Source organism: Populus euphratica, unplaced genomic scaffold, assembly GCF_000495115.2.
Source record: "Populus euphratica unplaced genomic scaffold, PopEup_1.0 scaffold72.1, whole genome shotgun sequence".
NCBI classification, from domain to species: Eukaryota; Viridiplantae; Streptophyta; class Magnoliopsida; order Malpighiales; family Salicaceae; genus Populus; species Populus euphratica.
This window is the reverse complement of record NW_011499922.1, coordinates 358986-374708: the sequence shown is the minus strand read 5'-3', so window position 1 is coordinate 374708 and position 15723 is coordinate 358986. Positions and strand designations below refer to the sequence as shown.

The following is a 15723-nucleotide window of genomic DNA, read 5'->3' as shown; positions in this document are numbered from 1 at the left end:
CTTGAGGGTGGTCCCCGGGGGGAGTTAGTTATACAATGTTCACTTGTAGTTGAGTTGGGCCTAGAAGGTCAAAGTAAAGCATGAGGTTGGGTAAGGAAGGCGAGGCCCACCTAGCACATCAATGGACGAGGAATTTCGTTTTGTTTTTATTTTAGAGCAAACTTAACACAAGCCCCTCAGCCATGATTTATTTTAGGCCAACCCTAGCCCAATGTTTTCTCAAAGCCCTAAACTGCCCAGTGCTTGGATCCCAAAGTCTCCAATCTTGGGCTCAAGGAGTTGCAGGTCGTGCAGATCTAGTTCTTTCCAATCTTCAATGAAGGGGTCCTGTGCTAGTGGATTGCACAAATTCAATGCTTGTGATCTCCCAAACCAGAAGTGATTTTGACAAACCGTTTTTTCTGTGGTTATATATACAAGAGATGCCGTGGAATTGAGCTTTCTGACAGGTGAGCTTCATACATAGCATTTCCATGAACATATATATATATATAAAGAATGTTTCCGGTGGAGACTTGAGATAGCTTTTTTCTAGTTAACATGGCAAGAGAATGGCACATGTATTTCCCCTTCCTTTGCTTTGCAGGGGCTAAATTACAAATGGCACATATAATGAAAAGGATAGTGCACTTTAACTCATAATGATCTTTAAATTACTGATATCCAAATTAGACTAAGGTTAGTCTCTTAAAATTGAAACGGTTCAGAATTGAAGAATTTCTTTCTATGCCTATGATCAAACCCTAATCTGGACATCATAAGGCCCACAATAATGGATTGGTTTCTAATTAAATAAGTAATCTGCAGAGGCTAGAACTATATGTGATTGATAAGTTTTTGTCTTCTTCAGATGGCGTTATTGCCGTGCCTGTTTCAGATTGAAGTCAGACATCAATGCCAGTAAAGTAAAAAGGACTTTTTCCAAAATCAAAATGATTGCTGGTTTCATTAGCAAATTTCAGCTCCAGAAGCAATCGTGCACACAGAAATAATGCCTGCCTGCATGGTTAGCTATATATTGCCTAACATTGTGCATTGACAACGCTAGTTTCAGGCTTCATTCTATGTCACTAAGATTACAACCAGAACTAGAATAAAGCATAGGCTCAAGAACACATTACACATATATGATCAACATAATGAAATGAATTAATTAGCGGTAAGCACTCCGACTTCCCCCCTTTTTTTTTCTCATTTCTTCTCCTCCTGATTTCTTGTTTCTTGTTTTTTCCACCACAAAACATACACATTTTCTTCGAGCAAAAAAGACTTAAAATGACACTGAAGAACTAAGTGACCCTTTTTTTTTTCCTTCCAAGTCAACCACATTTTTTTATATATATATATCTATGCCTCTCCTCTCATTCATGAAGACTATGAAACAATACTCATGGAACTAAATAAAAGGAAAAAAAAAATCAACAAGACAAACTTGGTATATAGAAAAAAAGTTTATGCATAATCAGCAATGTTCTTTCCCTTGCCAGTCTGGTCTACCTAATGTGAACTCCAAGCTGGGGTTCTTGCAATCCATATTAGAAGATACCAAGTAGCTTTTCAGCTGAGTCGAATTACATTCCTGCAGTATTAATTAAGACATTTTCATGTTACCTCCTAAAAGTGAATAAAATTCTTATCCCTTCTGCTAGATTTCTGGAAAATTTTGATCTACTCAAATTTTAAAAAATTTTAGACTTTGGATGGTACCTCCATTTGTTGTCCAGACCTTTGTTGTGACTGGAATGTTCCTTGTCTGTGCCCATCAAAGTCGCTGGCGTTTGTCTGGGGCCATGCCTCTCTACCACTGAAATAATAACATAAGTTTTAATTAGCTTGAATTTATATTGACATGGTGCAGCAATATCAATATTTGTAAACCAATGCATATAATTATTTAGATGAGTACAGTTGATAGACCATCTTTTATAGTTGAATGCCACAGATTCAGCTGAAGCTTAATCAATTAATTGGAATGGTGACATTGTCTCTTATTTCAAAGCTAATTAAGAACAGCTCAACTATCATTTTCACTACCTACAAGGGTCAATTTCTGTCATTTTCCCTAATAAAAAAGTCCAATATAAGTCACATTTGATACGTGCACAAAGGCTATAAAGGAAGGGATCATGAGCTAAATATATGCATGGAGACAGACGCTAGGCCCTTGTACCTATACAAGGCATGTCATTTCAATGAATGCTATTAAGTGCTTAAGAACAGCCTGAAAAGGATGTTACAGGCAGCAGGGAGAAAGATGTGTGTGATGGAAATGTTCTTAATTGCTATGACAATTGAGGAAATATCAACACAGAAAGTGTTAGTTGCTTCCATTCTAATTAAGTACTGGCCCTAAAAGTCATACAATGTTCTATTTTAGATAAGGCAGTATCTAAGATCAAAGCTTTTGCCTGCTTGTGAAAATCTACCAGTACCTTTACATTTACAATTAGTGTAATAAAACTCCATTATAGGCAGAATTTTAGTCGCTAGTCCTGTTACTCTATTTCTGTCTATCTTTAATGGCAGCTGGAAATCATTTATTTATGCAGTGATTGCACCCAAAACCTAAAGCTCCAGCGGGGAGTCATGTCAAAGTGAAGGTCCCTGTTGGTTTACATCTCTATTTAAAGAAACTTTTCTAGCCGAAGAACACCCTTGCTGGTAAAACCCAAGAAAGAAAGCAAAAATCTGAATTAATCTACATGCTATTTAGTGGAAGTAGGTACTAATTATAATTAAATACTAATTGATGAAACAATGAGCAACATTGGCATTTTTAATTTGAACTTTGAGAAAAGGACGGCAGAAAATAAGTCAAGATGGGAACCGATCTTTTTGTTGTTATATGCAATGTGTCCTCGTGATGGGAATAAGAACCAGCTGAGTTGAACAGTAACATGATAATATATTGTTATTCTAAAAAGAAAAAGAAAAAGTGTACGTAGCTGTGGGAATTGCTTTCTTTCTTATCCTAATTAGCGTTTGATTGCGTTTTGGGAACTTTTCTATATATATATAATGGCGTAACACATTAAAGCTACAAATCTCATGTCAGCAAGAAAATCTTCGGAAACATAAAAGATCGCAAAAGAAAAGAAAGAAAAAGAAGAACATTATATAATACACTATAATATAGAAAGCAAAAGCTGTAGCTGCCTGCATTCAAGAGAAGAACTCATTTTATTCCTCAAAAAACTGGCGTGAACGTGAGTGGGTTTCGGATTTCTAAGTTGATCAAGTACAACGCAAAAAGAAAATAAAAGAAGAAGAGGAAAAGCATTCTATTTCATTAGTCTATTATACTCTCCTTTAAAAAAAGTGTAGGGCATGCATAGCATGTGTGTGTGTATAACGCTTTCTGATGTCTAGCATGCCAATTGCGTACCAAAAAACATTAAAGAGAGTCGCACAAAAGAGAGAAAGAGGTACCTTGAAGAATTACTCCAGAGAGTGGTAGCAGCAGAAGTAGTAGTTGAAGGGGAGTCCATGTCTTGTTGTGCTGTTGGCCCATCTGCTTGTACTACTCTTTGCAGTCCACCTTGCTCATTTGCAGTCCTAAAACTGCCAATTGGAGCCATGTCTTCTTCTCCAGATCCATCTGATATTGCCCTCCAACAAATCAATATACATACCCACCAAAAAGCTCAAGTAAAATGCACAAACATGCACATACACACTTTTATACACACGGAAAAAAAGACAATGTTCTTGAATTTACATATACATGTGTTGGATGTGTGTGTACATGCATGCATGCATTGTCTGTATATATGTATGGTACTTGTGCTTAAGGGATAGCAAGATCTTTGATTAATAGGGTTTAGTGCTTAACATGATTTACTAATTAATCAATCGGGTTACAAAGCTATCCAAGTTGGGGCAGTGAAAAGCTAAAAACAACACCTAATAACAGAGAAGGACTAACGCCTCAAACAAAGAAAAAGTTGAAAAATTGAAGACTAAGCAATACGAATTACCTGAAGAGGCTGCAGGCTTGTCAGTGGTCTTAACAGTTCTATACATCTGCAAAGTCCAACGGGAATCCATAGGTAGTAATTAAAACGAAGACCATTCAAAGAATTAAAGAGATAAACAAAATATAAGTGCAAAAAAGAAAATGAAAAAAATTAGAAATGAAAAACACTTTTCAAAATTCATATATATATGATGAATCTCTAGCAACTTTTCTCTCTCTCTATGTGGGCTTCTGTGCTTGTCTTGGATTGATTCATTAATCACGAGGTTGATGTTTGATTAGGTTGTATAGTAATGAGAGAGTGTATTATTGAGAAATGATGACTACTTTTGTCTGTTATCATTCTCTCTCTCTCTCTCTCTCTCTCTCTCTGTTTTCCTTTTTCTTTGAAAGCAGAAACTTGTCTGCCTGAGACCTTTCAGAAGTTTCTCAGGCTCATTTCCTTTCTCTAGTATTCTTTACTTCGCCCATTCACTGCCTTCTCTGGCTACTGTGCCTGTGGGATACACCTTCCGCACCTCTATCCTCACATTCAAGACTCCAGGAGGGAGAGAAGGAAAAGGAGAGTGAGAGGAGAAGAGAGATTGTTGATTCATTTGTTTGTTTTGTGGTTTAATCACCTGTAAATGGCTCTTGACATGAGCTAATGTGAGATCTTTGACATCCATGAGTTCAAGAACTGACTTGGGAGTAGCTCCTATTAACAACAAGCCAATCAGTGAAACAAAGAAAAAAAAAGTGCTAAAAGTCAAAACAAAACATACCAAAACATTAAGAAATGTCTAAAATTCAAAGGATTTGTCCAAAACTCAAAAACCAATCGTTCACACGCAAATTATTGTAGGAAACAAATAATGAAAAAGAAAAAAGAAATGGAGGAGCACGGGAAAAAAATGATTTCTTTACTTTCATGGCCACCAAGAAGCTCAACAGCGTGAACAAATCTAGCATGAAGAGTGCTTGTCCATCTCATTCTTGGTGCCCTCATGCTCCTCTTTGTTGGAAGTTTTGGCAAGAATCTTGATCTAATCAACCCATGGGGAGAACCGTCTGTAGATCCAGCTCCATATTGATTATGGTGGTGGTGCAATTGGTGGGATTTGAAAGCATCCATTGATAGCCCATTAAATCTTGTTGTTGGTGCTAATCTATTGTAAGGACCTGGCAAACCTTGATTCGGCCCTGATGAGTTTAACATGGACATGGGACCTCAACCTCCTCCTCCAATGCTATAAGGTGAAGAGGTGGATGAAGAAGAGTGAGGATTAACAGAAGGAGAGCACAAAGAGGAAGAAGGATAAGGCATTTGGTAGAAGCACATCTTGGGATCTTTATTCTCTCTTGATGAATGCTCTAAAGGCGTAAAAGGAAATGAGCGGTTGTGATAAACTGGAATCCCTTTAATTGGCCTCAAACCATCTGATACTTCAAGTAAAGAAACCCCATGATTGATATGATTCAAGTGATGAGTAGTACCATTAGAACGGTGAAGATGTTGCTGGTGGTGACTTTGTTGACGATAAGGGTTATTGTGAGGTAGCTCTTCAACTCTAGCACTTGATAGATTTCTTCTGCTTCTTATACTTTCTTCATTAAGTCCAGTAGTTGGATGTGCTAGAGAGAGCTCGATACAAGCTTGAGAATCACTTCTCATGGAGCCAACAGTGTTGGACTTACGGATGGCTTCTTGTCTGCCCAAAAAATTGAAGCTTGCATCAATTTTATCCCTAATGTTGCTGTTGTTGTTACATATGGAAGACGGAGAGGAAATATTGGGAGGACTAATGTGTAAAGAAAGATCAGGAACTGGGTTTGAGGAGGGTTCAATGAAAACTCCTTCCAAGGGCATTTTCTTTAACTTACTGACCTTTTCTCCGGCTAAACTAAGCTAATAAAAAAGTGCAAGTATAATGAAGCAGCCAGGTGGGTCTTTAACCCTCTTTTCCCTCTTCCTTCTCCTTGAAAATATATATGTGAGAGCTAGCTAAAGAGAGATAGATATGGCTAACTAGCTACCTTTCACAAAAGAATAGATATAAAAAGCTTGGAAAGAACACACCATTGATTCATACTTTAAAGGCTTAAAGGGAGAAAGAGTTGGAAGTGAAGCAAAGAGAAGACTCTTTAAATCTTCATCAACAAACCAACATGCTCAAGAAAGAGAGAGAGTGTGTGTGAAAGGTAGATAAAAAAGAGAGAGAAGGATGTGTGTTGTTACGCAAAGAAGAAGACGAAGGAAAATAAAAATAATTAACAACTACTATATATTAAATTTATAAAAAAAAAATTGAAATCTTGAAAGTGCAATGAAGGGAGAGGAAGGATAGCCAGAAAGAGAGGGAGGGAGGATTTGGGTTTAGGTTTGCACACCTCGAGAGTATATCTTGGAAAATGACACTAGAGAGAAGAAGAAGAAGACGAGGTCTTTCTCTATCTAGTCAAAACTCAATCACTAAAAAAGAAAAAAAATAGATAACCCTAAAAAATAATAATAATAAAAAACCTTTTCCTCACCATGTTTTTCCTTCCCCGTCGAGAACGGGATACCAAATGCTAGAAAGAGAAAGACTATTCCTTGTAGGATTCCTTCTCCCCCATACTCTTCGCCTCTCCCCCTCCCTCCCTCTCTCTCCATGCATCCTATATATTAATTTCCAGAACTTTTCTTTTTGGCTTGAATTTAAAGATATTTTAGGGTATTATTTCTATGCTTAAGTGGGCTAGGTTGGCAATTGTGCAACATGTTTATTATCTTGAAGAATCTTTTTAGCGAGAATTAAATAATAATAATAATAATAATAATAATAATAATAATATGTAATTGTATACTCAAGACGATTTTTTTATTTATTTTTTTGCAATTCAAGTGTTGAGATCATTATTAGACCATGTAATACATGTATTTTTTTGTATCATATGGGTAGACCCATTGACCTTTTTATATATGCAGTAAGAGACCCACATAAAGGGTTGTTTGTTTGCTTTCATGTGGATACATCGTAAACCCTAACTCTACATTACCTTCTAATTCCCTTTCATTCTCCCAAATATTCCCCTTCTAATAATAATCCTTCACCAACCTTGTCTCCAGGCATCGTTCGTGGGTTCTTATTATTATGTCATCCACATGAACTATATACGTACAATATATAATATAACTCCTCTAGCTAGCTAGCTCATTGACTCCATAGATATATTGCTATTGTCTCACAAAACCCTAGGCTAAATCAAGGCTTAATTTATAATTATGGGATTGTTAAATCTCTTAATATTAATTATCACCGGAAGCACTAGCTAGTAACCCTATTTGTTTATTTTCTTTCTTTAAATGCTCAAGTGTTTGCTGGAGATAAAAAAAAAAAAACTTGGTCTGGGGAGGCAGCCCCTTCTTTTTTTTTTTTTATTTAATTAGGTGTGAAGTGATAGTTCTACTGTTTGCCACTTTCGCCAATATTACCGAGGACAAAAACACTAATTCAAAGGTGTTGTTTGGATGCTAGCTGCATTGAATGCGTATTTGGGTAAATTGTAAATGCTGTTTGATTTTTTTTAACTTCTAGGAAACACATATATATTGTATTGTGATGATACAGGAATTTCCACCTCTGTGTGCATATATAGTAAGCTTCTATTTATTACAAACAGGATCAAAGACTCTAATGAAGCTGAGTTGTTAATTAGCAGTGATTAAAGCTTTAAGATTATCTTCACCTAGAGTAGACTTGTTTGGTTAATTGAATTCGACTATTCTAATGAGGTTATCTAGATGAATAAACCATTCATCAGTTGATCATGACGATTCCATGATCTCTTCATTCATGGATTTAGTGTCTTTCTCTCGTACCTTGAGGGATGCTAATCATGCAATTGTTGATTGACTTGCTGAACAAGGTGTCTCTAGAAGTTGTGAATTTGTGGTATATCTGACATTGATTTTGGTGATGGAAATGCTAAATACATTGATGCTTCTGAGGAAGATATTGATAGAACTCTCTAAGAAGTTGATAGATGTTGTTGGCCAGGAAAATACAGAAGCAGGGGTTGAGTCTTTGATTGTTTTGTCTGATCTTTTGAGCTTTTCAGCTGGGTCTTGTGGGCGTAGGTTTCTGTTGCTTTTCTTTTAACGTCTCTTGCAGACCCTTGCGGTCTATGTTTTTCCTTCTACAGGTAGCGTGACTTATTTTTCTTATAAATATATTAATTTTAAAATATTTAATGTTATTAATGATGTAACTAAATATTAGTTAGCTAACAGGAATAAAATAAGAAAAATTCCATTCTGGAAAGCTATTTCAAGAACACCCATATCCATAAGATTCATACAACAAAATATTAAGCTACATGTGACCGAGTCCTTTATTTTAATAATTCTTCAAATTTAATTAATTTTGAAAATTAATGTTAAGGCCATTTTTTCTTAATGCAATGCATGTTATTTCAAAATTGGCTGAGCCAAGCAACTGGCGAGGCCGTGGCTACCTCCTGTAAAGATATAAAAATTCTTGATTTTTTAGGAATGGAACTTTCTTACACAATGATCCTCTAAGAAAACAAGTTTCATTATAGCCCTTTAAATCCTTTTTTTTTAATTATTGATCCATTATTTATATGTGTGGACGAGTTATTTATGCTACCTTCCAGAGAAACATGCCGAGAGGAAAAAACTAATGTTGATCTTTATGTGTCCTATTTCAAAAATAAATTTGGTTTCATTTATAAAGAGATAATCCTTATTTTGCCTTCTCTATTTATTGCAGAAAAAAATTCAATTTATTCCCTTCTTTCTTTTTTTAATTACCTCCATGATTGATAATAATTCAATTTATTCCCTATGTTCTTTTTCTTTTTTTTTTTAATTACCTCCATGATTGATAATGGTCGTCAGGATCCTTATTTAATTTGATGCTATGAATGTCACACAAAGTCAATTTCCCCCATATAGATCGTGTAAATCACACTCATGATGTATAAAATTGAAGGAAATTGGCCACCTCTTTCAAATTTCCTAATCATTTAACCCCTAATTTCTCAATTATGCAGGAAATGAACCAAAAAGAATATTGTGGAAAAAATATTACCACAAATACTAGGAGCAAATAAGGAACCAGCTTTTTTTAACAATCAAATTGATAGGTATATATGGTCATACACATCTTATTATAAAGCAATTTTTATTGCCAGACTATTTTTCCAAAAATAATTAAATGTGGATTCAAAATCAAATCTTTTTTTATTGTTAAGTTTAAAAAAATGTTATCCAGTTGTTGATACATCAAAGAAACATCTCATTATAAAAGTTTATATTATTAAATAATATCTTAAAATATAATTATTTTATATTGTTAAATAATATCTTAAAATATAATTTATTTTCAAGCTCATGATCATTTGGTCATCAAGACTCTGATACCATGTCAAAAAACCATTTCATCTAAAGTACTTTCTTTTAAGTAAAAACTCTAAAATATGATTTATATTATTTTTTAACACAATTCTCAAATAAAAACTTTTTGGATCTTAAAACTTGTATGGATACACATTAACTTGTGCTATTAATTTTATTAAATAGAATGAGAGTGATGTCAATTCAATTCAAAACTATAAACTATTAAATAATGTTTAAAAATATAATTTTTATTATTTTTAATAATAAAAAACTAAAAAAAAAAAGCCTTACCCCATTTATAAAGAACGTTGAACGAGTTCAATAGCGAATTATTTGTAAGATTTGCTAGCTAAATTATATTATTATTACTCTGAAACACGAAAATTGTTTGTAGATTCTTTTAATTAAATGGAGGCTCAAGCCCGAAATGTATTGGAACTCTAGTGAGATTAATTATCCAATTACCATTCCATTGATGTGAAAATGGTGACAGGAAAATCACACCAAAAATTGAGTACTCTGGGTCATTCCCAATCCCAGCTACATTTTGATCATACCCACGAATTCTTCCATGCCAAATCTTTTGAATAATATTATGAGTAACCATCCTTCCTTCCTTTCTAGCTATTATTGGCCTTTGCATGTGAATCAATTTAACCCTTCCTGAGGACCATCAAAATCTTATGAGAAAGTTTAAAGCAAAGGAACAAGTCTTTTGTTGAGTTGATGATACACGTAGTCCTTCTATTCTAAATGGACAAATAAGAGCAATGGACCGAAATGACATGAAAACGCAAGTACAAGGACTAATGTGACATCAAATTCTTTCTCTCTTTTTCATTCCCTGCAAACACAAATGGAATAAAAAAGACAAACAGAGGAAATCAAAGAAGGAAGGAAGGAAACGGGCCATTTCTTCACACAAACCCTTAAACACACTCTACCATTGTTATGGAAGTTGATATTAACCCCCATGTCTTCATGGAAATGGTTGGAAATGGACCCCGAGGGACCTTAGGATACTGTTAAGACTTGAATTCTGACAACACTACAATACTTGTTAAGAAATCCCATATATATAAAATATAAATTATCATAGGGATATATCATTATCTGAGCAGAAAGATATATATATCCCACATGTATCTCATTAATGGGTACACAGTCTTGACAAGAATGTATGGTGGAGAATATGGAATAGCCTGTGTGTGACATTACACTTAATATTTGATTTTCGGTACAGCTCTATATCATACAAAATGATGTTCATTCACCATCAATGGACAGGCATTTTATAACTTTGGTCCCACTTTTGCAGCTCCTCTTATTTATTTTTTCAAAAGAGAAAGGTAAGACACACCAATTAAAGTTAAATGATCGTCACTGGTTAGATGGCTTTTCTGTTCAAGCTGCTGTTCTCTTTGAATCTGTTCATTTGAATCCTTTAGTTAAAAGTAATGGAGGATTTCTGCTAAGTATGAAATTGAAAATTTGAACAAGCCCTTAACAAAAGAGTGCACATATAATATTTATTTGTTAAAAAATAATCTAAATTATATTATGGAATCTCATTTAATAATTTAAGTTATTGAGTTGAATTGATTTTTTAATATGGTATCAGAATCTTGATGATCAAGCGGTTAAGAGTTTGAATCTCATTATCCTTATTTGTATTTATTTTAATTTATATGATAAAAATTAAATACAAAATAGTATGAGTTTATGCAAGTTTTAAGCTCAAAAAGTTTTCACTTAAGATATTGTGTTATAAAATAATATAAATTATATCATAAAACCTTACCCAGCAACTTAAGTCATGGGATTGAATTGGTTTTTAGACATTATTTAATATCATTTTTATATTTATTTTATGTTGTATATTTTTTATTTTATTTTATCAATTATTTTTTTATTGTACAGAATAATTAATATATAATGAATAATAATTGCAGAGTAATATTGACAAAACTAGTAATGCTATATAATGAATATATTAATCAAATCATATCCCTCCTCTCCCATCAAGCTGAATATATATTGCTGTAATATTTAATCGGTCCATGTATTTAACAATGAAAATTTAATTTATTCAACAATTTCTTTTATTACTAAATCATCAATAAGTTGACCAATAAAATTATTTTGATGATAATGTTATTGATTATTCTATTAATAAAAATACTATATTATTGTATAATTTATCTTCTTAAATTTCATTGTAATATCTTCTGTAACATTGTTGATAGATGTTGATGAAAATTTTTAATTAGTATTAGGTTAATTTTGTTGATAACTATATTTATAAAACTTACATGTTATTATATTGTTTGCTCTCTTTTTTTCATTATAATTCTCTCTATAAATATTGTAGAAATATTTTTATTGTTGTTTTTTGATAGATTTAGAGATGAACATTGTTTTTTTTCAAAATAAAAATTTTAATTACCTAATAGTTTATCAAGATTGGATCATGTTTATATGTGTGTTTGCAATATTGTCGACAAAATCATTCAGCTGATGCCCAATATTGAGCTAAGTATAATTTTTCAATCAAAAGTCATTAAGCGTTCAGCATGCCAAATCCATAAGGATCATGTACATGATATGTCACCATCGATTGGCAAGACATCTTGCTTGTTGGAATGGAAGGATGAATTTTTTATTACTTTATATTAGCTAATGCAATAACATTCTCTTTCAAAAGAGAGAGGAATTAAAGTAAGAATTGTAATTTTTAATGAGCTTTAATTCATGAAAATGTGACATCAACCGTCACTTACAATTATTGGTGCTGATTAGGCATACACATGCCAACATTCTGGTGCTTAGATTTGCAATATTCTATTAAGATTTTAATTAATAATTCATTCATACTCTATAATAGAAGAAAAGATATTGAATAGTGGAATTTTAACAAATTCCATTTATAAATGATGGGATACAAGAAGTCTTTCACCCAGGATAACTTCTTTTTTTTCTTTTTATTTTTTAAAAGAGTTTAATAAACATTACCATAAATTCAACAAATACAAACAAAATTATTAATAATTTTTTTATTGATATTTTACAATGATATTTGCTGACAAAGAATTTTCTATTATTAAATTTATCAGTATATATCAACAGAAAAACTATATCCATATTTATCAATGAAATTCCATATAAAATATATATAAAAAAAATTGTATGATAATATGTAAATTTTTATGAATAGTTTTACCAATAAAATTATAATCATATTCAAATTGAATTGTCAATACAATAATGCATTATAAACACCAACAAAATTACCTATTTATCTAAACGCACTACACCCTTTAGCAATTAAAATTAGTTGTCATTGAAATATATATATTTCAATGGTATGAAGAAAGTTAGTGATACTGTATTAATGAAGCAAAACATATACCAAAGTTTTAACCCCTTCATGATTCACAAAAGAAAATCGAAGTCTTAACTCATAAGGATCAATTCTCCTCATATTCAGCAGTGATTTTACTTGAAATCACTTGATTTTCTACACGCCACCTTTATCTGAAAGGGAGATTGTGAACATTAATTGGATTGAACATCTCAAAACTTATTTAGAGATAATGGTTTTGTTAGTACATCTACTATATGATTATGATTAGAGATAAAGTGAACGGCAGACTTAATCTTAAATAAGATGAAATTTTATCTTTATATGTTTTGTTTTTGCATGAAACATGAGATTGAATGTAAGAAAAGTAGCACTAGGTTTGTCACACCAAAGAACAGGTGGTTGTCGAGTAGAAAATCCAAGTTTAGTTAGAATTAACCTAATCCAAATTGGCCTGGCTACTGTGTTTGTCAGTGTCTTGTATTTAGTCTTAGTGCTGCTATAAGCCACTGTTGGTTGCTATTCACAACTTTAAAAGACAAAGTTAGGACTCTGATATATACAATAAATATCTACAGATCATATATCATCCTTTTCTGCTGCCCAATCCAAATATGAGAATGCATGAAGGTTGAAGTTTACAACTTTAGAAATTAACAAGTCTAATAAAACTAAATGTTTAAGATAGTGAAGTGTTTGCTTTACGGCTTGCCAGTGTGATTTAATAGGATTATACATAAACTTGCTGACTTTATAAACTGTATTGAAAGTGATGGAACTTAAGCATTATTATCTTTATGTTTACGGTTGTGTTTAATTAAAAGAAGAATTAAACAAATTACAATCCTTGTAGAGTACATAACCTGGTTCACATGTTTTCTATACTAGCCTAGCTTACTCGATTCACATGTTTAACTAGGATATGTTTTTTTTTAATTTTTTTAATTTCATTTTGTAATATTGAATTGGTTGAGAAATAGACTACATTATAAATTTTTATATATTTTCTATAGGAATAATTGTCTCAAATAAATATCTATTTTTAGGTTAGTATTTAATTTTTATGAGTATCCATTTTTATTATATAATTAAATTAAAAAATTAAAAAAATTATTAAACCCAACATAGTTTATAACCCAGGTCGAGAAAAACTGAGGTCGATCCAAAATATCATTGTCTTAATAATTTAAAACAATTATCATTTTACAGTTTTTAAGAAATAGTTCATGTTTTTATCGATTATCAATATTGTATTTGAATCTATAAAATTAATTAATATAAGTCAAACTAGCTCCAACATGATTTAATAAAAACTTGAGTTAGATAAAACATTAGGTTAAAAAATTTAAAAATTAATCCATTTAATTAGATCTAATAACACAATTATAAAACTCTAATTGCTATTAATATTATTTAAAAAATTAGTCCAGTAAAGCGTGGGACAATATACAAGCAAGTCAGCTACACCAACACAACGTAATTAATGCGTTTTTAAAATAGTCCTCCCTCGCAATTCTTTTTCCTCACTCACATGTTAACTAGTTGCACTCTGCCTTGTAACGTTCATAGATATTCATGTGTGCTGACTCTCTCAAAAAGTTATTATACGGATTTGGTTTATATTTACGTACCAAAAGGAGAGAGAATATCGAAATTAATTTTAATCCTCGATCATCGTCAGTATAATAATTTTCCATAACTCCGGTCAAAAAGAAATTTGAGTGGCTAATTTTCAACCATCCCTGCCGACTATACTTAATTATACACGGGTTGATCAATAATTTTCCACCCTACCCAATCAAAAATAAATTTTAGTGGCTCATTTTCAACCATCCTTGCCGACTACACTTACATGGGCTTGATCGATATTATTTTCCACAGTAATGTAGGCTGGAATTTTAAGATGGTGTGTACTGCAATTCTAGTCAATTTATTTCTTCTAGAAAATCTTTATATGAATTTGGGGAGGAATTAAATGGACTTTTCCAGCAACCCTATATTAAAAAACGAAGATCAAATCTAGTCAAGACAATGAGATAAATATATTTAAATTTAATGGGATATATTTTTGGATTAGTTTGCACATTGTGATGAAATCTATCGCTAGACATTAAACTTTCAGACAAGAAAATTCAATGATGTTTTTTTTCTTAATAATTTAGTTCAATGAATTTTGAATAGTAATGACCTGCAAATTTGAATTCATGAATTAATATGCTGACGCTAAGAAAGTTGTTTCCATTTGAAGTTGCATCTCTTAAGATATATATTCACATCTAGGCTTAAAAGAAAGGTATTAATTTCCCTTCTCATTTCTAGATTTGAGAGTGACACATCTCAACCACCATTTATGCTCCTTTCATTGTTAATAGGGATGAATGGTTCTATTCGTGACTTTTATCTTTTAGCCACTTTTTTGTCTCTAGGAGAACATGCTTTGTTTAGGTTTTCATGTGGGGAGAGAGAGATATTTCACATTCAAGACATTCACTATATGATCTTTATGGGAGCAAGGTTTAGTCCAATTTCATCTTGAATGTTTGGAAAAAGCTATATTTATGAAGATCCTCAAATGTCACGCCGTGGATCGATGCGCACAAAGCAACATGGCATTTGATGTTGAAGCATCATGCAATTTGAATGTGCATGCTCCTTTTGATTAGTTTCACCACGTAAAACTTTAGCAGTACTAGCTAGCAAAGAAAAGTGACGAAATCATAAAGAGCTACTTGACAAAGACAGGTTCGATCTTTACACCCATGAGATAGAACTTGAAAGGATATACTAGCTAGCAAATGACCTAGATTTTTAGGTGTTTTTAATATAAGATTTAATTGATATTTTTATTAAATTACCTTGTAAATCAAATCTTGGATCAACCTTAAAAATTTTTAATTTTATTTTTTATCTAATTCAAATTTAAATTTAAATTGTTTAAAAACTTTATTAATATAATTCAATCAACTTGACCGATCCAAAAATATCATGGCTGACTAGAAA

General features: G+C 32.2%; 1 pseudogene; it reads right to left on the bottom strand.

The window, feature by feature from the left end:
* Positions 1-920: 920 nt before the first annotated feature.
* On the bottom strand, positions 921-6200 carry LOC105135218 (transcription repressor KAN1-like; annotated as a pseudogene).
* Between the last annotated feature and the right edge of the window lie 9523 nt (positions 6201-15723).